General features: G+C 46.9%; 9 non-coding genes and 1 pseudogene across 9 annotated transcripts; all 10 read right to left on the reverse strand.

The window, feature by feature from the left end:
* Positions 1 to 1,505: 1,505 nt before the first annotated feature.
* On the reverse strand, positions 1,506 to 1,584 carry LOC130322942 (U2 spliceosomal RNA; annotated as a pseudogene).
* A 2,091-nt stretch (positions 1,585 to 3,675) lies between these two features.
* Positions 3,676 to 3,866, reverse strand: LOC130322931 (U2 spliceosomal RNA). Its single transcript, XR_008868342.1, has one exon. It is a non-coding gene; the product is annotated as a U2 spliceosomal RNA (small nuclear RNA).
* A 2,093-nt stretch (positions 3,867 to 5,959) lies between these two features.
* On the reverse strand, positions 5,960 to 6,150 carry LOC130322933 (U2 spliceosomal RNA). The gene has a single exon (XR_008868343.1). It is a non-coding gene; the product is annotated as a U2 spliceosomal RNA (small nuclear RNA).
* A 2,093-nt stretch (positions 6,151 to 8,243) lies between these two features.
* LOC130322934 (U2 spliceosomal RNA) lies at positions 8,244 to 8,434 on the reverse strand. Its single transcript, XR_008868344.1, has one exon. It is a non-coding gene; the product is annotated as a U2 spliceosomal RNA (small nuclear RNA).
* A 2,093-nt stretch (positions 8,435 to 10,527) lies between these two features.
* LOC130322935 (U2 spliceosomal RNA) lies at positions 10,528 to 10,718 on the reverse strand. Its single transcript, XR_008868345.1, has one exon. It is a non-coding gene; the product is annotated as a U2 spliceosomal RNA (small nuclear RNA).
* A 2,093-nt stretch (positions 10,719 to 12,811) lies between these two features.
* On the reverse strand, positions 12,812 to 13,002 carry LOC130322939 (U2 spliceosomal RNA). Its single transcript, XR_008868349.1, has one exon. It is a non-coding gene; the product is annotated as a U2 spliceosomal RNA (small nuclear RNA).
* Positions 13,003 to 15,097: 2,095 nt separating this feature from the next.
* On the reverse strand, positions 15,098 to 15,288 carry LOC130322936 (U2 spliceosomal RNA). The gene has a single exon (XR_008868346.1). It is a non-coding gene; the product is annotated as a U2 spliceosomal RNA (small nuclear RNA).
* A 2,095-nt stretch (positions 15,289 to 17,383) lies between these two features.
* Positions 17,384 to 17,574, reverse strand: LOC130322937 (U2 spliceosomal RNA). The gene has a single exon (XR_008868347.1). It is a non-coding gene; the product is annotated as a U2 spliceosomal RNA (small nuclear RNA).
* A 2,089-nt stretch (positions 17,575 to 19,663) lies between these two features.
* Positions 19,664 to 19,854, reverse strand: LOC130322928 (U2 spliceosomal RNA). Its single transcript, XR_008868339.1, has one exon. It is a non-coding gene; the product is annotated as a U2 spliceosomal RNA (small nuclear RNA).
* A 2,095-nt stretch (positions 19,855 to 21,949) lies between these two features.
* On the reverse strand, positions 21,950 to 22,140 carry LOC130322938 (U2 spliceosomal RNA). The gene has a single exon (XR_008868348.1). It is a non-coding gene; the product is annotated as a U2 spliceosomal RNA (small nuclear RNA).
* Positions 22,141 to 23,021: the final 881 nt, after the last annotated feature.

Here is a 23,021-nt window from a genome sequence, read left to right on the forward strand (position 1 = left end):
CTTGTCTTCTTGGCCCTGTCCTGTATAGGCGGAGTAACAGGACCGGGCTCAGACCTGGCCACCTGGCTCCCCTTCCGGCGGGCTTTCACCGGGGCCTCTTCATCCGGAGCAGGGCGACCCTGGGCCAAGCCAGTACCTGGCTTATGTTGCAATTTTGGGTCCACCTCTGCCCCCACCGAGGCCCGTCGGCTGCCACCCGCCACAGGTGAGCCCCCTTCAGATGTTTCGGCGGGCTCTTGAGCCAGGTAGGAAGTCGATCGACGTCTTTCAATTTCCCGGGCAGTAAACTCGATCACCCGCCTGGGCTTCGTGGAATCCCCATGGCCTCCCCCTAGCACTACCACCGGTGGGCCCCCCGATGGAGCACCAGAGGTCTTGGGCCTGGACCCATCAGTACCTGCCATCTGGGGTTTGGGCATCTTAAAAAAGGATGTCTTTTGTCCTGTCCCCTCTTTGGGTGGGCCCAGCCTTGACCCACCCATCGTAGTTTTTGCTTTATGGGGACAGGAATTAAAATCGTGATTTTCCTCTCCGCAGAGGTTGCACCTTATCGTGTGGCTACATCTTGAGGCTATGTGACCTTCTTGGCCACACCTATTGCAGCGAATCACACGCTCCGCGCCGCAGGTCTCCTGGGTGTGGCCAAACCTCAAGCAATTTCGGCAATACATAGGCATTTGAGGATAGAACAGGAAGCCCCGAACTCTCCCGATGGCAAAATTTGGGGGCGGATGGCAAAGACCCCCAATACCACCGGGATCCTTACGGAGCTTGACCCAGAACTTCCTCTTGCCGTTCCAGAACCGCACGGAGTTCAAGATTTTGTTTGCGAATCGCACCTCTTCGCAGTATCGCCGAAGAAAAGTGGCTATATCCTCCGTGGTCACATGAGGGCTGTGCATAGCCACCACCAACGGTATATGTTCCTCACCATAGAGGAACTGGAACGAAAGACCGTCGAGTCGATCGTCCCTCTGGTCCGCACCAGACAAGGTTGCATAGATGTTATCGCAACACGCCGTGGCCGTGAAGGTGACGGTATACAGGCCACGGCTTTCCTGGTCATTTAGACACAGGATGTCCTCCCTATTGAGGCGGAAGTAGTCAAGAAGAATCACCTCCGCAATGAAGCGGAGGTTCTTCAACTGACGATGGCTCTCCGACACCTCTATGCGGATGGTATTTCGCATCGACATTTCCCCAGAGGGGAAAGCCCAGGAGAACGGCATCTTCCACACCCAGGGACTAAGCCCCTTCCCCAATAGCAGCAGGGGCTCGGAATCCCGCTATAAAAGCGGAACCCTTACCCAAGGCAGAGGTCGGGGGTACCCTAGGTGCTTCCGAAGCTACAGGTAACGCTCAACGTACCGAAAATGCCTTCTGAGACACAAGGTCCCAGAGACAGGGGGATCGCAACCCGTTGTCTGTGGACTAAGCCCGCTCCCCAATAGCAGCAAGGGGGTGAAGTCCCTCCGTAAGGAGAGACAATCCCCCAAGGCCGAGAAGCAGGGTACCACAGACACCTTCCGACCAGACCAAATGCAGATACTACACTTGATCTTAGCCAAAAGGCCGAGAAGCGATAACCGTGAAAGGGGCGGGCCCAACAAGGTCCCCTTCATGGGCACTATCACTGCTTGCTGTCAGGGAGGCTGCCAGACAATTTTCCATGCACACTCTGGGCTGGGGGGCAGTCAACCACCAGTACACACAGCAGAACCTAAACCCATACCATTATTGCTAAGCAGCAAGACAGGGGCCCATTGCACTCCCACGGGGCCTTTTTAAATGCAATCCATAACCCGGATTTGCCAGGAACCCTTCTTACTCCTCCTACTTGCATGTGACACTGGGCTTAGGATCTGCATAGGAAACACACACACAAGCACACACCTACCTTTGTTGCCTGCAGATGCCTCCTTGGCTGTCCCCAAACGGTATCAAACCAACACCCACGGGAAGCTGTAAGCATAGAGGACATGCCTGCACCCCATTGGACTTACCTGTGTGGGTTAAATCCGGGTTATTTGACAACCTATGGCGGTGATGGTTCTGCTCAGGCAGAGCAGTGCTGATGCTCCTCATAAAGCTGTCGCTGCTGTGAAGGTTCTAGGTGACATCACAAATCCCTTTGGTTACATACACAACAAAGCTGGGTTGTTGTTGTTTACACTCTGCAAGGCCTGTGGAAGTGAGTGACATCATAGCACTGTAGTTCTGAGGGTTCAAGATGGATGCAACAATCTCCTGTTGCTTCTATGAAGGCCGTAATAGACGACATCACCAAACAGCTCCATAGTCACATACACAGCAAAGGAGAGATGTTGTTTACACCTAGTGATGTCAGTGGTATTGAGTGACATCACAGCACAGTGCTAAGGCTCCTGGGCCTGGACACAGCAGCGGCTGCAATATCTCAACGGAGAATACGTTTATATCTATATGTGTGTGTGCGCATATATATATATATATATATATATATATATATATATATATATATATTTCTCCGCCGAAATCACTTTTAAACCCATTTCCACCTTTTTTTCCCTTCTCTTCCTCTTACTTTTTTTTCACGTTTTTTTACGTTTTTCTCCTTTTCGCCTCTTTTCTGGGCGTATTATTCTTCTTTTTCTTCTTTTTTTTCGTCTAATGCATACCCCATCAGTGCAGCAATGCTTATTCAATACCGCCAGCAGATGGAGACACTGGGGGATAATTTTCTAAGGATTTATACTGATTTTTCCTGTCTGAATTTGTCGCACAGAAAGTTGCAGGCCAAATATGTGTGACATTTCTGCGACTTTAGCTTCTAGAGCATTTTTACAACATTATACATAGGTGCTGAATACATAAAAAGCGACTGTTCAGCGACAGACAAGTCGCATCGGCTGAAAGTAGGCCAGAATGTCAGTCCATGTTGGAGCAGGTTTAGATACAGTCTAAAGCATAGATCTCAAAGTCTGTGCACAGAATTTAGCAAGGGCCTCGCACCTTCTGATGCATCAGGTAGGTGCACAATAGCATAGCCTAACCCTCTGTACTTTGGTCTATATTGATGCGGGACATAGACAGCCAGCTGATGACCAATCCATTAGTGCAATGGATGGCTGGAAGCATTTGTCTTTGCCTTTGCAATACCACAGAAGCAATGCATGGTCAATGTACAGCAATGACACACCTGTGTGAACAGCCAGGAGACCCCCCCCCCCCCCATGTTATGTTACATAGTTACATAGTTAGTACGGTCGAAAAAAGACATATGTCCATCACGTTCAACCAGGGAATTAAGGGGTAGGGGTGTGGCGCGATATTGGGGAAGGGATGAGATTTTATATTTCTTCATAAGCATTAATCTTATTTTGTCAATTAGGAACATTCAGCACCCACCCGCTATCAAGGCAGCTGCCTATCATGTCATGCCCTACCTGCACAGGTGTGCTGGCTACTCAAATGATCCAATTAAGGAGGCCATTTAGTCAGCAGCAGCAGAAGTCCTGTGCCTGGACGCTCCAACAGGGGCCAGACACAAGCAGAAGCAGAAGCAGCAGAAGCAGCAGCAGCACCACCTTTTGTTTTTTGGCTGCAGCAGCAGCAAGGCCCACAGGGCTGGCTAGCTGGCTAGCCAGCAAGCAGGTAGCAATGAAAGTAGGAATCTTTCTTTTTAACCCTGTAAGGGGGTGGTGCACTGTACCCGAAGATACTGCCATATCGGGTCAATGCATAGGGCGACGGAAGCAAGCTTCGAAATCGGCCCCCGTTCTCAAAAATCCATTTAATATATGGTCCCCAGATAGGGGACGTATCAGATATTAAACTGATAAGAACAGATACTACACTTGATCTTAGCCAAAAGGCCGAGAAGCGATAACCGTGAAAGGGGCGGGCCCAACAAGGTCCCCTTCATGGGCACTATCACTGCTTGCTGTCAGGGAGGCTGCCAGACAATTTTCCATGCACACTCTGGGCTGGGGGGCAGTCAACCACCAGTACACACAGCAGAACCTAAACCCATACCATTATTGCTAAGCAGCAAGACAGGGGCCCATTGCACTCCCACGGGGCCTTTTTAAATGCAATCCATAACCCGGATTTGCCAGGAACCCTTCTTACTCCTCCTACTTGCATGTGACACTGGGCTTAGGATCTGCATAGGAAACACACACACAAGCACACACCTACCTTTGTTGCCTGCAGATGCCTCCTTGGCTGTCCCCAAACGGTATCAAACCAACACCCACGGGAAGCTGTAAGCATAGAGGACATGCCTGCACCCCATTGGACTTACCTGTGTGGGTTAAATCCGGGTTATTTGACAACCTATGGCGGTGATGGTTCTGCTCAGGCAGAGCAGTGCTGATGCTCCTCATAAAGCTGTCGCTGCTGTGAAGGTTCTAGGTGACATCACAAATCCCTTTGGTTACATACACAACAAAGCTGGGTTGTTGTTGTTTACACTCTGCAAGGCCTGTGGAAGTGAGTGACATCATAGCACTGTAGTTCTGAGGGTTCAAGATGGATGCAACAATCTCCTGTTGCTTCTATGAAGGCCGTAATAGACGACATCACCAAACAGCTCCATAGTCACATACACAGCAAAGGAGAGATGTTGTTTACACCTAGTGATGTCAGTGGTATTGAGTGACATCACAGCACAGTGCTAAGGCTCCTGGGCCTGGACACAGCAGCGGCTGCAATATCTCAACGGAGAATACGTTTATATCTATATGTGTGTGTGCGCATATATATATATATATATATATATATATATATATATATATATATATTTCTCCGCCGAAATCACTTTTAAACCCATTTCCACCTTTTTTTCCCTTCTCTTCCTCTTACTTTTTTTTCACGTTTTTTTACGTTTTTCTCCTTTTCGCCTCTTTTCTGGGCGTATTATTCTTCTTTTTCTTCTTTTTTTTCGTCTAATGCATACCCCATCAGTGCAGCAATGCTTATTCAATACCGCCAGCAGATGGAGACACTGGGGGATAATTTTCTAAGGATTTATACTGATTTTTCCTGTCTGAATTTGTCGCACAGAAAGTTGCAGGCCAAATATGTGTGACATTTCTGCGACTTTAGCTTCTAGAGCATTTTTACAACATTATACATAGGTGCTGAATACATAAAAAGCGACTGTTCAGCGACAGACAAGTCGCATCGGCTGAAAGTAGGCCAGAATGTCAGTCCATGTTGGAGCAGGTTTAGATACAGTCTAAAGCATAGATCTCAAAGTCTGTGCACAGAATTTAGCAAGGGCCTCGCACCTTCTGATGCATCAGGTAGGTGCACAATAGCATAGCCTAACCCTCTGTACTTTGGTCTATATTGATGCGGGACATAGACAGCCAGCTGATGACCAATCCATTAGTGCAATGGATGGCTGGAAGCATTTGTCTTTGCCTTTGCAATACCACAGAAGCAATGCATGGTCAATGTACAGCAATGACACACCTGTGTGAACAGCCAGGAGACCCCCCCCCCCCCCCCATGTTATGTTACATAGTTACATAGTTAGTACGGTCGAAAAAAGACATATGTCCATCACGTTCAACCAGGGAATTAAGGGGTAGGGGTGTGGCGCGATATTGGGGAAGGGATGAGATTTTATATTTCTTCATAAGCATTAATCTTATTTTGTCAATTAGGAACATTCAGCACCCACCCGCTATCAAGGCAGCTGCCTATCATGTCATGCCCTACCTGCACAGGTGTGCTGGCTACTCAAATGATCCAATTAAGGAGGCCATTTAGTCAGCAGCAGCAGAAGTCCTGTGCCTGGACGCTCCAACAGGGGCCAGACACAAGCAGAAGCAGAAGCAGCAGAAGCAGCAGCAGCACCACCTTTTGTTTTTTGGCTGCAGCAGCAGCAAGGCCCACAGGGCTGGCTAGCTGGCTAGCCAGCAAGCAGGTAGCAATGAAAGTAGGAATCTTTCTTTTTAACCCTGTAAGGGGGTGGTGCACTGTACCCGAAGATACTGCCATATCGGGTCAATGCATAGGGCGACGGAAGCAAGCTTCGAAATCGGCCCCCGTTCTCAAAAATCCATTTAATATATGGTCCCCAGATAGGGGACGTATCAGATATTAAACTGATAAGAACAGATACTACACTTGATCTTAGCCAAAAGGCCGAGAAGCGATAACCGTGAAAGGGGCGGGCCCAACAAGGTCCCCTTCATGGGCACTATCACTGCTTGCTGTCAGGGAGGCTGCCAGACAATTTTCCATGCACACTCTGGGCTGGGGGGCAGTCAACCACCAGTACACACAGCAGAACCTAAACCCATACCATTATTGCTAAGCAGCAAGACAGGGGCCCATTGCACTCCCACGGGGCCTTTTTAAATGCAATCCATAACCCGGATTTGCCAGGAACCCTTCTTACTCCTCCTACTTGCATGTGACACTGGGCTTAGGATCTGCATAGGAAACACACACACAAGCACACACCTACCTTTGTTGCCTGCAGATGCCTCCTTGGCTGTCCCCAAACGGTATCAAACCAACACCCACGGGAAGCTGTAAGCATAGAGGACATGCCTGCACCCCATTGGACTTACCTGTGTGGGTTAAATCCGGGTTATTTGACAACCTATGGCGGTGATGGTTCTGCTCAGGCAGAGCAGTGCTGATGCTCCTCATAAAGCTGTCGCTGCTGTGAAGGTTCTAGGTGACATCACAAATCCCTTTGGTTACATACACAACAAAGCTGGGTTGTTGTTGTTTACACTCTGCAAGGCCTGTGGAAGTGAGTGACATCATAGCACTGTAGTTCTGAGGGTTCAAGATGGATGCAACAATCTCCTGTTGCTTCTATGAAGGCCGTAATAGACGACATCACCAAACAGCTCCATAGTCACATACACAGCAAAGGAGAGATGTTGTTTACACCTAGTGATGTCAGTGGTATTGAGTGACATCACAGCACAGTGCTAAGGCTCCTGGGCCTGGACACAGCAGCGGCTGCAATATCTCAACGGAGAATACGTTTATATCTATATGTGTGTGTGCGCATATATATATATATATATATATATATATATATATATATATATATATTTCTCCGCCGAAATCACTTTTAAACCCATTTCCACCTTTTTTTCCCTTCTCTTCCTCTTACTTTTTTTTCACGTTTTTTTACGTTTTTCTCCTTTTCGCCTCTTTTCTGGGCGTATTATTCTTCTTTTTCTTCTTTTTTTTCGTCTAATGCATACCCCATCAGTGCAGCAATGCTTATTCAATACCGCCAGCAGATGGAGACACTGGGGGATAATTTTCTAAGGATTTATACTGATTTTTCCTGTCTGAATTTGTCGCACAGAAAGTTGCAGGCCAAATATGTGTGACATTTCTGCGACTTTAGCTTCTAGAGCATTTTTACAACATTATACATAGGTGCTGAATACATAAAAAGCGACTGTTCAGCGACAGACAAGTCGCATCGGCTGAAAGTAGGCCAGAATGTCAGTCCATGTTGGAGCAGGTTTAGATACAGTCTAAAGCATAGATCTCAAAGTCTGTGCACAGAATTTAGCAAGGGCCTCGCACCTTCTGATGCATCAGGTAGGTGCACAATAGCATAGCCTAACCCTCTGTACTTTGGTCTATATTGATGCGGGACATAGACAGCCAGCTGATGACCAATCCATTAGTGCAATGGATGGCTGGAAGCATTTGTCTTTGCCTTTGCAATACCACAGAAGCAATGCATGGTCAATGTACAGCAATGACACACCTGTGTGAACAGCCAGGAGACCCCCCCCCCCCCCCCATGTTATGTTACATAGTTACATAGTTAGTACGGTCGAAAAAAGACATATGTCCATCACGTTCAACCAGGGAATTAAGGGGTAGGGGTGTGGCGCGATATTGGGGAAGGGATGAGATTTTATATTTCTTCATAAGCATTAATCTTATTTTGTCAATTAGGAACATTCAGCACCCACCCGCTATCAAGGCAGCTGCCTATCATGTCATGCCCTACCTGCACAGGTGTGCTGGCTACTCAAATGATCCAATTAAGGAGGCCATTTAGTCAGCAGCAGCAGAAGTCCTGTGCCTGGACGCTCCAACAGGGGCCAGACACAAGCAGAAGCAGAAGCAGCAGAAGCAGCAGCAGCACCACCTTTTGTTTTTTGGCTGCAGCAGCAGCAAGGCCCACAGGGCTGGCTAGCTGGCTAGCCAGCAAGCAGGTAGCAATGAAAGTAGGAATCTTTCTTTTTAACCCTGTAAGGGGGTGGTGCACTGTACCCGAAGATACTGCCATATCGGGTCAATGCATAGGGCGACGGAAGCAAGCTTCGAAATCGGCCCCCGTTCTCAAAAATCCATTTAATATATGGTCCCCAGATAGGGGACGTATCAGATATTAAACTGATAAGAACAGATACTACACTTGATCTTAGCCAAAAGGCCGAGAAGCGATAACCGTGAAAGGGGCGGGCCCAACAAGGTCCCCTTCATGGGCACTATCACTGCTTGCTGTCAGGGAGGCTGCCAGACAATTTTCCATGCACACTCTGGGCTGGGGGGCAGTCAACCACCAGTACACACAGCAGAACCTAAACCCATACCATTATTGCTAAGCAGCAAGACAGGGGCCCATTGCACTCCCACGGGGCCTTTTTAAATGCAATCCATAACCCGGATTTGCCAGGAACCCTTCTTACTCCTCCTACTTGCATGTGACACTGGGCTTAGGATCTGCATAGGAAACACACACACAAGCACACACCTACCTTTGTTGCCTGCAGATGCCTCCTTGGCTGTCCCCAAACGGTATCAAACCAACACCCACGGGAAGCTGTAAGCATAGAGGACATGCCTGCACCCCATTGGACTTACCTGTGTGGGTTAAATCCGGGTTATTTGACAACCTATGGCGGTGATGGTTCTGCTCAGGCAGAGCAGTGCTGATGCTCCTCATAAAGCTGTCGCTGCTGTGAAGGTTCTAGGTGACATCACAAATCCCTTTGGTTACATACACAACAAAGCTGGGTTGTTGTTGTTTACACTCTGCAAGGCCTGTGGAAGTGAGTGACATCATAGCACTGTAGTTCTGAGGGTTCAAGATGGATGCAACAATCTCCTGTTGCTTCTATGAAGGCCGTAATAGACGACATCACCAAACAGCTCCATAGTCACATACACAGCAAAGGAGAGATGTTGTTTACACCTAGTGATGTCAGTGGTATTGAGTGACATCACAGCACAGTGCTAAGGCTCCTGGGCCTGGACACAGCAGCGGCTGCAATATCTCAACGGAGAATACGTTTATATCTATATGTGTGTGTGCGCATATATATATATATATATATATATATATATATATATATATATATATTTCTCCGCCGAAATCACTTTTAAACCCATTTCCACCTTTTTTTCCCTTCTCTTCCTCTTACTTTTTTTTCACGTTTTTTTACGTTTTTCTCCTTTTCGCCTCTTTTCTGGGCGTATTATTCTTCTTTTTCTTCTTTTTTTTCGTCTAATGCATACCCCATCAGTGCAGCAATGCTTATTCAATACCGCCAGCAGATGGAGACACTGGGGGATAATTTTCTAAGGATTTATACTGATTTTTCCTGTCTGAATTTGTCGCACAGAAAGTTGCAGGCCAAATATGTGTGACATTTCTGCGACTTTAGCTTCTAGAGCATTTTTACAACATTATACATAGGTGCTGAATACATAAAAAGCGACTGTTCAGCGACAGACAAGTCGCATCGGCTGAAAGTAGGCCAGAATGTCAGTCCATGTTGGAGCAGGTTTAGATACAGTCTAAAGCATAGATCTCAAAGTCTGTGCACAGAATTTAGCAAGGGCCTCGCACCTTCTGATGCATCAGGTAGGTGCACAATAGCATAGCCTAACCCTCTGTACTTTGGTCTATATTGATGCGGGACATAGACAGCCAGCTGATGACCAATCCATTAGTGCAATGGATGGCTGGAAGCATTTGTCTTTGCCTTTGCAATACCACAGAAGCAATGCATGGTCAATGTACAGCAATGACACACCTGTGTGAACAGCCAGGAGACCCCCCCCCCCCCCCCATGTTATGTTACATAGTTACATAGTTAGTACGGTCGAAAAAAGACATATGTCCATCACGTTCAACCAGGGAATTAAGGGGTAGGGGTGTGGCGCGATATTGGGGAAGGGATGAGATTTTATATTTCTTCATAAGCATTAATCTTATTTTGTCAATTAGGAACATTCAGCACCCACCCGCTATCAAGGCAGCTGCCTATCATGTCATGCCCTACCTGCACAGGTGTGCTGGCTACTCAAATGATCCAATTAAGGAGGCCATTTAGTCAGCAGCAGCAGAAGTCCTGTGCCTGGACGCTCCAACAGGGGCCAGACACAAGCAGAAGCAGAAGCAGCAGAAGCAGCAGCAGCACCACCTTTTGTTTTTTGGCTGCAGCAGCAGCAAGGCCCACAGGGCTGGCTAGCTGGCTAGCCAGCAAGCAGGTAGCAATGAAAGTAGGAATCTTTCTTTTTAACCCTGTAAGGGGGTGGTGCACTGTACCCGAAGATACTGCCATATCGGGTCAATGCATAGGGCGACGGAAGCAAGCTTCGAAATCGGCCCCCGTTCTCAAAAATCCATTTAATATATGGTCCCCAGATAGGGGACGTATCAGATATTAAACTGATAAGAACAGATACTACACTTGATCTTAGCCAAAAGGCCGAGAAGCGATAACCGTGAAAGGGGCGGGCCCAACAAGGTCCCCTTCATGGGCACTATCACTGCTTGCTGTCAGGGAGGCTGCCAGACAATTTTCCATGCACACTCTGGGCTGGGGGGCAGTCAACCACCAGTACACACAGCAGAACCTAAACCCATACCATTATTGCTAAGCAGCAAGACAGGGGCCCATTGCACTCCCACGGGGCCTTTTTAAATGCAATCCATAACCCGGATTTGCCAGGAACCCTTCTTACTCCTCCTACTTGCATGTGACACTGGGCTTAGGATCTGCATAGGAAACACACACACAAGCACACACCTACCTTTGTTGCCTGCAGATGCCTCCTTGGCTGTCCCCAAACGGTATCAAACCAACACCCACGGGAAGCTGTAAGCATAGAGGACATGCCTGCACCCCATTGGACTTACCTGTGTGGGTTAAATCCGGGTTATTTGACAACCTATGGCGGTGATGGTTCTGCTCAGGCAGAGCAGTGCTGATGCTCCTCATAAAGCTGTCGCTGCTGTGAAGGTTCTAGGTGACATCACAAATCCCTTTGGTTACATACACAACAAAGCTGGGTTGTTGTTGTTTACACTCTGCAAGGCCTGTGGAAGTGAGTGACATCATAGCACTGTAGTTCTGAGGGTTCAAGATGGATGCAACAATCTCCTGTTGCTTCTATGAAGGCCGTAATAGACGACATCACCAAACAGCTCCATAGTCACATACACAGCAAAGGAGAGATGTTGTTTACACCTAGTGATGTCAGTGGTATTGAGTGACATCACAGCACAGTGCTAAGGCTCCTGGGCCTGGACACAGCAGCGGCTGCAATATCTCAACGGAGAATACGTTTATATCTATATGTGTGTGTGCGCATATATATATATATATATATATATATATATATATATATATATATATTTCTCCGCCGAAATCACTTTTAAACCCATTTCCACCTTTTTTTCCCTTCTCTTCCTCTTACTTTTTTTTCACGTTTTTTTACGTTTTTCTCCTTTTCGCCTCTTTTCTGGGCGTATTATTCTTCTTTTTCTTCTTTTTTTTCGTCTAATGCATACCCCATCAGTGCAGCAATGCTTATTCAATACCGCCAGCAGATGGAGACACTGGGGGATAATTTTCTAAGGATTTATACTGATTTTTCCTGTCTGAATTTGTCGCACAGAAAGTTGCAGGCCAAATATGTGTGACATTTCTGCGACTTTAGCTTCTAGAGCATTTTTACAACATTATACATAGGTGCTGAATACATAAAAAGCGACTGTTCAGCGACAGACAAGTCGCATCGGCTGAAAGTAGGCCAGAATGTCAGTCCATGTTGGAGCAGGTTTAGATACAGTCTAAAGCATAGATCTCAAAGTCTGTGCACAGAATTTAGCAAGGGCCTCGCACCTTCTGATGCATCAGGTAGGTGCACAATAGCATAGCCTAACCCTCTGTACTTTGGTCTATATTGATGCGGGACATAGACAGCCAGCTGATGACCAATCCATTAGTGCAATGGATGGCTGGAAGCATTTGTCTTTGCCTTTGCAATACCACAGAAGCAATGCATGGTCAATGTACAGCAATGACACACCTGTGTGAACAGCCAGGAGACCCCCCCCCCCCCCCCATGTTATGTTACATAGTTACATAGTTAGTACGGTCGAAAAAAGACATATGTCCATCACGTTCAACCAGGGAATTAAGGGGTAGGGGTGTGGCGCGATATTGGGGAAGGGATGAGATTTTATATTTCTTCATAAGCATTAATCTTATTTTGTCAATTAGGAACATTCAGCACCCACCCGCTATCAAGGCAGCTGCCTATCATGTCATGCCCTACCTGCACAGGTGTGCTGGCTACTCAAATGATCCAATTAAGGAGGCCATTTAGTCAGCAGCAGCAGAAGTCCTGTGCCTGGACGCTCCAACAGGGGCCAGACACAAGCAGAAGCAGAAGCAGCAGAAGCAGCAGCAGCACCACCTTTTGTTTTTTGGCTGCAGCAGCAGCAAGGCCCACAGGGCTGGCTAGCTGGCTAGCCAGCAAGCAGGTAGCAATGAAAGTAGGAATCTTTCTTTTTAACCCTGTAAGGGGGTGGTGCACTGTACCCGAAGATACTGCCATATCGGGTCAATGCATAGGGCGACGGAAGCAAGCTTCGAAATCGGCCCCCGTTCTCAAAAATCCATTTAATATATGGTCCCCAGATAGGGGACGTATCAGATATTATACTGATAAGAACAGATACTACACTTGATCTTAGCCAAAAGGCCGAGAAGCGATAACCGTGAAAGGGGCGGGCCCAACAAGGTCCCCTTCATGGGCACTATCACTGCTTGCTGTCAGGGAGGCTGCCAGACAATTTTCCATGCACACTCTGGGCTGGGGGGGCAGTCAACCACCAGTACACACAGCAGAACCTAAACCCATACCATTATTGCTAAGCAGCAAAGACAGGGGCCCATTGCACTCCCACGGGGCCCTTTTTTAAATGCAATCCATAACCCGGATTTGCCAGGAACCCTTCTTACTCCTCCTACTTGCATGTGACACTGGGCTTAGGATCTGCATAGGAAACACACACACAAGCACACACCTACCTTTGTTGCCTGCAGATGCCTCCTTGGCTGTCCCCAAACGGTATCAAACCAACACCCACGGGAAGCTGTAAGCATAGAGGACATGCCTGCACCCCATTGGACTTACCTGTGTGGGTTAAATCCGGGTTATTTGACAACCTATGGCGGTGATGGTTCTGCTCAGGCAGAGCAGTGCTGATGCTCCTCATAAAGCTGTCGCTGCTGTGAAGGTTCTAGGTGACATCACAATCCCTATGGTTACATACACGACAAAGCTGGGTTGTTGTTGTTTACACTCTGCAAGGCCTGTGGAAGTGAGTGACATCATAGCACTGTAGTTCTGAGGGTTCTAGATGGATGCAACAATCTCCTGTTGCTTCTATGAAGGCCATAATAGACGACATCACCAAACAGCTCCATAGTCACATACACAGCAAAGGAGAGATGTTGTTTACACCTAGTGATGTCAGTGGTATTGAGTGACATCACAGCACAGTGCTAAGGCTCCTGGGCCTGGACACAGCAGCGGCTGCAATATCTCAACGGAGAATACGTTTATATATATGTGTGTGTGTGCGCGTATATATATATATATATATATATATATATATATATATATATATATATTTCTCCGCCGAAATCACTTTTAAACCCATTTCCACCTTTTTTTCCCTTCTCTTCCTCTTACTTTTTTTTCACGTTTTTTTACGTTTTTCTCCTTTTCGCCTCTTTTCTGGGCGTATTATTCTTCTTTTTCTTCTTTTTTTTCGTCTAATGCATACCCCATCAGTGCAGCAATGCTTATTCAATACCGCCAGCAGATGGAGACACTGGGGGATAATTTTCTAAGGATTTATACTGATTTTTCCTGTCTGAATTTGTCGCACAGAAAGTTGCAGGCCAAATATGTGTGACATTTCTGCGACTTTAGCTTCTAGAGCATTTTTACAACATTATACATAGGTGCTGAATACATAAAAAGCGACTGTTCAGCGACAGACAAGTCGCATCGGCTGAAAGTAGGCCAGAATGTCAGTCCATGTTGGAGCAGGTTTAGATACAGTCTAAAGCATAGATCTCAAAGTCTGTGCACAGAATTTAGCAAGGGCCTCGCACCTTCTGATGCATCAGGTAGGTGCACTATAGCATAGCCTAACCCTCTGTACTTTGGTCTATATTGATGCGGGACATAGACAGCCAGCTGATGACCAATCCATTAGTGCAATGGATGGCTGGAAGCATTTGTCTTTGCCTTTGCAATACCACAGAAGCAATGCATGGTCAATGTACAGCAATGACACACCTGTGTGAACAGCCAGGAGACCCCCCCATGTTATGTTACATAGTTACATAGTTAGTACGGTCGAAAAAAGACATATGTCCATCAAGTTCAACCAGGGAATTAAGGGGTAGGGGTGTGGCGCGATATTGGGGAAGGGATGAGATTTTATATTTCTTCATAAGCATTAATCTTATTTTGTCAATTAGGAACATTCAGCACCCACCCGCTATCAAGGCAGCTGCCTATCATGTCATGCCCTACCTGCACAGGTGTGCTGGCTACTCAAATGATCCAATTAAGGAGGCCATTTAGTCAGCAGCAGCAGAAGTCCTGTGCCTGGACGCTCCAACAGCGGCCAGACACAAGCAGAAGCAGCAGAAGCAGCAGCAGCACCACCTTTTGTTTTTTGGCTGCAGCAGCAGCAGCAGCAGCAGCAAGGCCCACAGGGCTGGCTAGCTGGCTAGCCAGCAAGCAGGTAGCAATGAAAGTAGGAATCTTTCTTTTTAACCCTGTAAGGGGGTGGTGCACTGTACCCGAAGATACTGCCATATCGGGTCAATGCATAGGGCGACGGAAGCAAGCTTCGAAATCGGCCCCCGTTCTCAAAAATCCATTTAATATATGGTCCCCAGATAGGGGACGTATCAGATATTAAACTGATAAGAACAGATACTACACTTGATCTTAGCCAAAAGGCCGAGAAGCGATAACCGTGAAAGGGGCGGGCCCAACAAGGTCCCCTTCATGGGCACTATCACTGCTTGCTGTCAGGGAGGCTGCCAGACAATTTTCCATGCACACTCTGGGCTGGGGGGCAGTCAACCACCAGTACACACAGCAGAACCTAAACCCATACCATTATTGCTAAGCAGCAAGACAGGGGCCCATTGCACTCCCACGGGGCCTTTTTAAATGCAATCCATAACCCGGATTTGCCAGGAACCCTTCTTACTCCTCCTACTTGCATGTGACACTGGGCTTAGGATCTGCATAGGAAACACACACACAAGCACACACCTACCTTTGTTGCCTGCAGATGCCTCCTTGGCTGTCCCCAAACGGTATCAAACCAACACCCACGGGAAGCTGTAAGCATAGAGGACATGCCTGCACCCCATTGGACTTACCTGTGTGGGTTAAATCCGGGTTATTTGACAACCTATGGCGGTGATGGTTCTGCTCAGGCAGAGCAGTGCTGATGCTCCTCATAAAGCTGTCGCTGCTGTGAAGGTTCTAGGTGACATCACAATCCCTATGGTTACATACACGACAAAGCTGGGTTGTTGTTGTTTACACTCTGCAAGGCCTGTGGAAGTGAGTGACATCATAGCACTGTAGTTCTGAGGGTTCTAGATGGATGCAACAATCTCCTGTTGCTTCTATGAAGGCCATAATAGACGACATCACCAAACAGCTCCATAGTCACATACACAGCAAAGGAGAGATGTTGTTTACACCTAGTGATGTCAGTGGTATTGAGTGACATCACAGCACAGTGCTAAGGCTCCTGGGCCTGGACACAGCAGCGGCTGCAATATCTCAACGGAGAATACGTTTATATATATGTGTGTGTGTGCGCGCGTATATATATATATATATATATATATATATATATATATATATATATATATTTCTCCGCCGAAATCACTTTTAAACCCATTTCCACCTTTTTTTCCCTTCTCTTCCTCTTACTTTTTTTTCACGTTTTTTTACGTTTTTCTCCTTTTCGCCTCTTTTCTGGGCGTATTATTCTTCTTTTTCTTCTTTTTTTTCGTCTAATGCATACCCCATCAGTGCAGCAATGCTTATTCAATACCGCCAGCAGATGGAGACACTGGGGGATAATTTTCTAAGGATTTATACTGATTTTTCCTGTCTGAATTTGTCGCACAGAAAGTTGCAGGCCAAATATGTGTGACATTTCTGCGACTTTAGCTTCTAGAGCATTTTTACAACATTATACATAGGTGCTGAATACATAAAAAGCGACTGTTCAGCGACAGACAAGTCGCATCGGCTGAAAGTAGGCCAGAATGTCAGTCCATGTTGGAGCAGGTTTAGATACAGTCTAAAGCATAGATCTCAAAGTCTGTGCACAGAATTTAGCAAGGGCCTCGCACCTTCTGATGCATCAGGTAGGTGCACTATAGCATAGCCTAACCCTCTGTACTTTGGTCTATATTGATGCGGGACATAGACAGCCAGCTGATGACCAATCCATTAGTGCAATGGATGGCTGGAAGCATTTGTCTTTGCCTTTGCAATACCACAGAAGCAATGCATGGTCAATGTACAGCAATGACACACCTGTGTGAACAGCCAGGAGACCCCCCCATGTTATGTTACATAGTTACATAGTTAGTACGGTCGAAAAAAGACATATGTCCATCAAGTTCAACCAGGGAATTAAGGGGTAGGGGTGTGGCGCGATATTGGGGAAGGGATGAGATTTTATATTTCTTCATAAGCATTAATCTTATTTTGTCAATTAGGAACATTCAGCACCCACCCGCTATCAAGGCAGCTGCCTATCATGTCATGCCCTACCTGCACAGGTGTGCTGGCTACTCAAATGATCCAATTAAGGAGGCCATTTAGTCAGCAGCAGCAGAAGTCCTGTGCCTGGACGCTCCAACAGCGGCCAGACACAAGCAGAAGCAGCAGAAGCAGCAGCAGCACCACCTTTTGTTTTTTGGCTGCAGCAGCAGCAGCAGCAGCAGCAAGGCCCACAGGGCTGGCTAGCTGGCTAGCCAGCAAGCAGGTAGCAATGAAAGTAGGAATCTTTCTTTTTAACCCTGTAAGGGGGTGGTGCACTGTACCCGAAGATACTGCCATATCGGGTCAATGCATAGGGCGACGGAAGCAAGCTTCGAAATCGGCCCCCGTTCTCAAAAATCCATTTAATATATGGTCCCCAGATAGGGGACGTATCAGATATTAAACTGATAAGAACAGATACTACACTTGATCTTAGCCAAAAGGCCGAGAAGCGATAACCGTGAAAGGGGCGGGCCCAACAAGGTCCCCTTCATGGGCACTATCACTGCTTGCTGTCAGGGAGGCTGCCAGACAATTTTCCATGCACACTCTGGGCTGGGGGGCAGTCAACCACCAGTACACACAGCAGAACCTAAACCCATACCATTATTGCTAAGCAGCAAGACAGGGGCCCATTGCACTCCCACGGGGCCTTTTTAAATGCAATCCATAACCCGGATTTGCCAGGAACCCTTCTTACTCCTCCTACTTGCATGTGACACTGGGCTTAGGATCTGCATAGGAAACACACACACAAGCACACACCTACCTTTGTTGCCTGCAGATGCCTCCTTGGCTGTCCCCAAACGGTATCAAACCAACACCCACGGGAAGCTGTAAGCATAGAGGACATGCCTGCACCCCATTGGACTTACCTGTGTGGGTTAAATCCGGGTTATTTGACAACCTATGGCGGTGATGGTTCTGCTCAGGCAGAGCAGTGCTGATGCTCCTCATAAAGCTGTCGCTGCTGTGAAGGTTCTAGGTGACATCACAATCCCTATGGTTACATACACGACAAAGCTGGGTTGTTGTTGTTTACACTCTGCAAGGCCTGTGGAAGTGAGTGACATCATAGCACTGTAGTTCTGAGGGTTCTAGATGGATGCAACAATCTCCTGTTGCTTCTATGAAGGCCATAATAGACGACATCACCAAACAGCTCCATAGTCACATACACAGCAAAGGAGAGATGTTGTTTACACCTAGTGATGTCAGTGGTATTGAGTGACATCACAGCACAGTGCTAAGGCTCCTGGGCCTGGACACAGCAGCGGCTGCAATATCTCAACGGAGAATACGTTTATATATATGTGTGTGTGTGCGCGTATATATATATATATATATATATATATATATATATATATATATATTCTCCGCCGAAATCACTTTTAAACCCATTTCCACCTTTTTTTCCCTTCTCTTCCTCTTACTTTTTTTTCACGTTTTTTTACGTTTTTCTCCTTTTCGCCTCTTTTCTGGGCGTATTATTCTTCTTTTTCTTCTTTTTTTTCGTCTAATGCATACCCCATCAGTGCAGCAATGCTTATTCAATACCGCCAGCAGATGGAGACACTGGGGGATAATTTTCTAAGGATTTATACTGATTTTTCCTGTCTGAATTTGTCGCACAGAAAGTTGCAGGCCAAATATGTGTGACATTTCTGCGACTTTAGCTTCTAGAGCATTTTTACAACATTATACATAGGTGCTGAATACATAAAAAGCGACTGTTCAGCGACAGACAAGTCGCATCGGCTGAAAGTAGGCCAGAATGTCAGTCCATGTTGGAGCAGGTTTAGATACAGTCTAAAGCATAGATCTCAAAGTCTGTGCACAGAATTTAGCAAGGGCCTCGCACCTTCTGATGCATCAGGTAGGTGCACTATAGCATAGCCTAACCCTCTGTACTTTGGTCTATATTGATGCGGGACATAGACAGCCAGCTGATGACCAATCCATTAGTGCAATGGATGGCTGGAAGCATTTGTCTTTGCCTTTGCAATACCACAGAAGCAATGCATGGTCAATGTACAGCAATGACACACCTGTGTGAACAGCCAGGAGACCCCCCCATGTTATGTTACATAGTTACATAGTTAGTACGGTCGAAAAAAGACATATGTCCATCAAGTTCAACCAGGGAATTAAGGGGTAGGGGTGTGGCGCGATATTGGGGAAGGGATGAGATTTTATATTTCTTCATAAGCATTAATCTTATTTTGTCAATTAGGAACATTCAGCACCCACCCGCTATCAAGGCAGCTGCCTATCATGTCATGCCCTACCTGCACAGGTGTGCTGGCTACTCAAATGATCCAATTAAGGAGGCCATTTAGTCAGCAGCAGCAGAAGTCCTGTGCCTGGACGCTCCAACAGCGGCCAGACACAAGCAGAAGCAGCAGAAGCAGCAGCAGCACCACCTTTTGTTTTTTGGCTGCAGCAGCAGCAGCAGCAGCAGCAAGGCCCACAGGGCTGGCTAGCTGGCTAGCCAGCAAGCAGGTAGCAATGAAAGTAGGAATCTTTCTTTTTAACCCTGTAAGGGGGTGGTTGCACTGTACCCGAAGATACTGCCATATCGGGTCAATGCATAGGGCGACGGAAGCAAGCTTCGAAATCGGCCCCCGTTCTCAAAAATCCATTTAATATATGGTCCCCAGATAGGGGACGTATCAGATATTAAACTGATAAGAACAGATACTACACTTGATCTTAGCCAAAAGGCCGAGAAGCGATAACCGTGAAAGGGGCGGGCCCAACAAGGTCCCCTTCATGGGCACTATCACTGCTTGCTGTCAGGGAGGCTGCCAGACAATTTTCCATGCACACTCTGGGCTGGGGGGCAGTCAACCACCAGTACACACAGCAGAACCTAAACCCATACCATTATTGCTAAGCAGCAAGACAGGGGCCCATTGCACTCCCACGGGGCCTTTTTAAATGCAATCCATAACCCGGATTTGCCAGGAACCCTTCTTACTCCTCCTACTTGCATGTGACACTGGGCTTAGGATCTGCATAGGAAACACACACCACAAGCACACACCTACCTTTGTTGCCTGCAGATGCCTCCTTGGCTGTCCCCAAACGGTATCAAACCAACACCCACGGGAAGCTGTAAGCATAGAGGACATGCCTGCACACCCATTGGACTTACCTGTGTGGGTTAAATCCGGGTTATTTGACAACATATGGCGGTGATGGTTCTGCTCAGGCAGAGCAGTGCTGATGCTCCTCATAAAGCTGTCGCTGCTGTGAAGGTTCTAGGTGACATCACAATCCCCTATGGTTACATACACGACAAAGCTGGTTGTTGTTGTTTACACTCTGCAAGGCCTGTGGAAGTGAGTGACATCATAGCACTGTAGTTCTGAGGGTTCTAGATGATGCAACAATCTCCTGTTGCTTCTATGAAGGCCATAATAGACGACATCACCAAACAGCTCCATAGTCACATACACAGCAAAGGAGAGATGTTGTTTACACCTAGTGATGTCAGTGGTATTGAGTGACATCACAGCACAGTGCTAAGGCTCCTGGGCCTGGACACAGCAGCGGCTGCAATATCTCAACGGAGAATACGTTTATATATATGTGTGTGTGTGCGCGTATATATATATATATATATATATTATATATATATATATATATATATATTTCTCCGCCGAAATCACTTTTAAACCCATTTCCACCTTTTTTTCCCTTCTCTTCCTCTTACTTTTTTTTCACGTTTTTTTACGTTTTTCTCCTTTTCGCCTCTTTTCTGGGCGTATTATTCTTCTTTTTCTTCTTTTTTTTCGTCTAATGCATACCCCATCAGTGCAGCAATGCTTATTCAATACCGCCAGCAGATGGAGACACTGGGGGATAATTTTCTAAGGATTTATACTGATTTTTCCTGTCTGAATTTGTCGCACAGAAAGTTGCAGGCCAAATATGTGTGACATTTCTGCGACTTTAGCTTCTAGAGCATTTTTACAACATTATACATAGGTGCTGAATACATAAAAAGCGACTGTTCAGCGACAGACAAGTCGCATCGGCTGAAAGTAGGCCAGAATGTCAGTCCATGTTGGAGCAGGTTTAGATACAGTCTAAAGCATAGATCTCAAAGTCTGTGCACAGAATTTAGCAAGGGCCTCGCACCTTCTGATGCATCAGGTAGGTGCACTATAGCATAGCCTAACCCTCTGTACTTTGGTCTATATTGATGCGGGACATAGACAGCCAGCTGATGACCAATCCATTAGTGCAATGGATGGCTGGAAGCATTTGTCTTTGCCTTTGCAATACCACAGAAGCAATGCATGGTCAATGTACAGCAATGACACACCTGTGTGAACAGCCAGGAGACCCCCCCCATGTTATGTTACATAGTTACATAGTTAGTACGGTCGAAAAAAGACATATGTCCATCAAGTTCAACCAGGGAATTAAGGGGTAGGGGTGTGGCGCGATATTGGGGAAGGGATGAGATTTTATATTTCTTCATAAGCATTAATCTTATTTTGTCAATTAGGAACATTCAGCACCCACCCGCTATCAAGGCAGCTGCCTATCATGTCATGCCCTACCTGCACAGGTGTGCTGGCTACTCAAATGATCCAATTAAGGAGGCCATTTAGTCAGCAGCAGCAGAAGTCCTGTGCCTGGACGCTCCAACAGCGGCCAGACACAAGCAGAAGCAGCAGAAGCAGCAGCAGCACCACCTTTTGTTTTTTGGCTCGCAGCAGCAGCAGCAGCAGCAGCAAGGCCCACAGGGCTGGCTAGCTGGCTAGCCAGCAAGCAGGTAGCAATGAAAGTAGGAATCTTTCTTTTTAACCCTGTAAGGGGGTGGTGCACTGTACCCGAAGATACTGCCATATCGGGTCAATGCATAGGGCGACGGAAGCAAGCTTCGAAATCGGCCCCCGTTCTCAAAAATCCATTTAATATATGGTCCCCAGATAGGGGACGTATCAGATATTAAACTGATAAGAACAGATACTACACTTGATCTTAGCCAAAAGGCCGAGAAGCGATAACCGTGAAAGGGGCGGGCCCAACAAGGTCCCCTTCATGGGCACTATCACTGCTTGCTGTCAGGGAGGCTGCCAGACAATTTTCCATGCACACTCTGGGCTGGGGGGCAGTCAACCACCAGTACACACAGCAGAACCTAAACCCATACCATTATTGCTAAGCAGCAAGACAGGGGCCCATTGCACTCCCACGGGGCCTTTTTAAATGCAATCCATAACCCGGATTTGCCAGGAACCCTTCTTACTCCTCCTACTTGCATGTGACACTGGGCTTAGGATCTGCATAGGAAACACACACACAAGCACACACCTACCTTTGTTGCCTGCAGATGCCTCCTTGGCTGTCCCCAAACGGTATCAAACCAACACCCACGGGAAGCTGTAAGCATAGAGGACATGCCTGCACCCCATTGGACTTACCTGTGTGGGTTAAATCCGGGTTATTTGACAACCTATGGCGGTGATGGTTCTGCTCAGGCAGAGCAGTGCTGATGCTCCTCATAAAGCTGTCGCTGCTGTGAAGGTTCTAGGTGACATCAACAATCCCTATGGTTACATACACGACAAAGCTGGGTTGTTGTTGTTTACACTCTGCAAGGCCTGTGGAAGTGAGTGACATCATAGCACTGTAGTTCTGAGGGTTCTAGATGGATGCAACAATCTCCTGTTGCTTCTATGAAGGCCATAATAGACGACATCACCAAACAGCTCCATAGTCACATACACAGCAAAGGAGAGATGTTGTTTACACCTAGTGATGTCAGTGGTATTGAGTGACATCACAGCACAGTGCTAAGGCTCCTGGGCCTGGACACAGCAGCGGCTGCAATATCTCAACGGAGAATACGTTTATATATATGTGTGTGTGTGCGCGTATATATA

The sequence above is a fragment of the Hyla sarda genome, unplaced genomic scaffold (assembly GCF_029499605.1).
Source record: "Hyla sarda isolate aHylSar1 unplaced genomic scaffold, aHylSar1.hap1 scaffold_2397, whole genome shotgun sequence".
NCBI lineage: Eukaryota > Metazoa > Chordata > Amphibia > Anura > Hylidae > Hyla > Hyla sarda.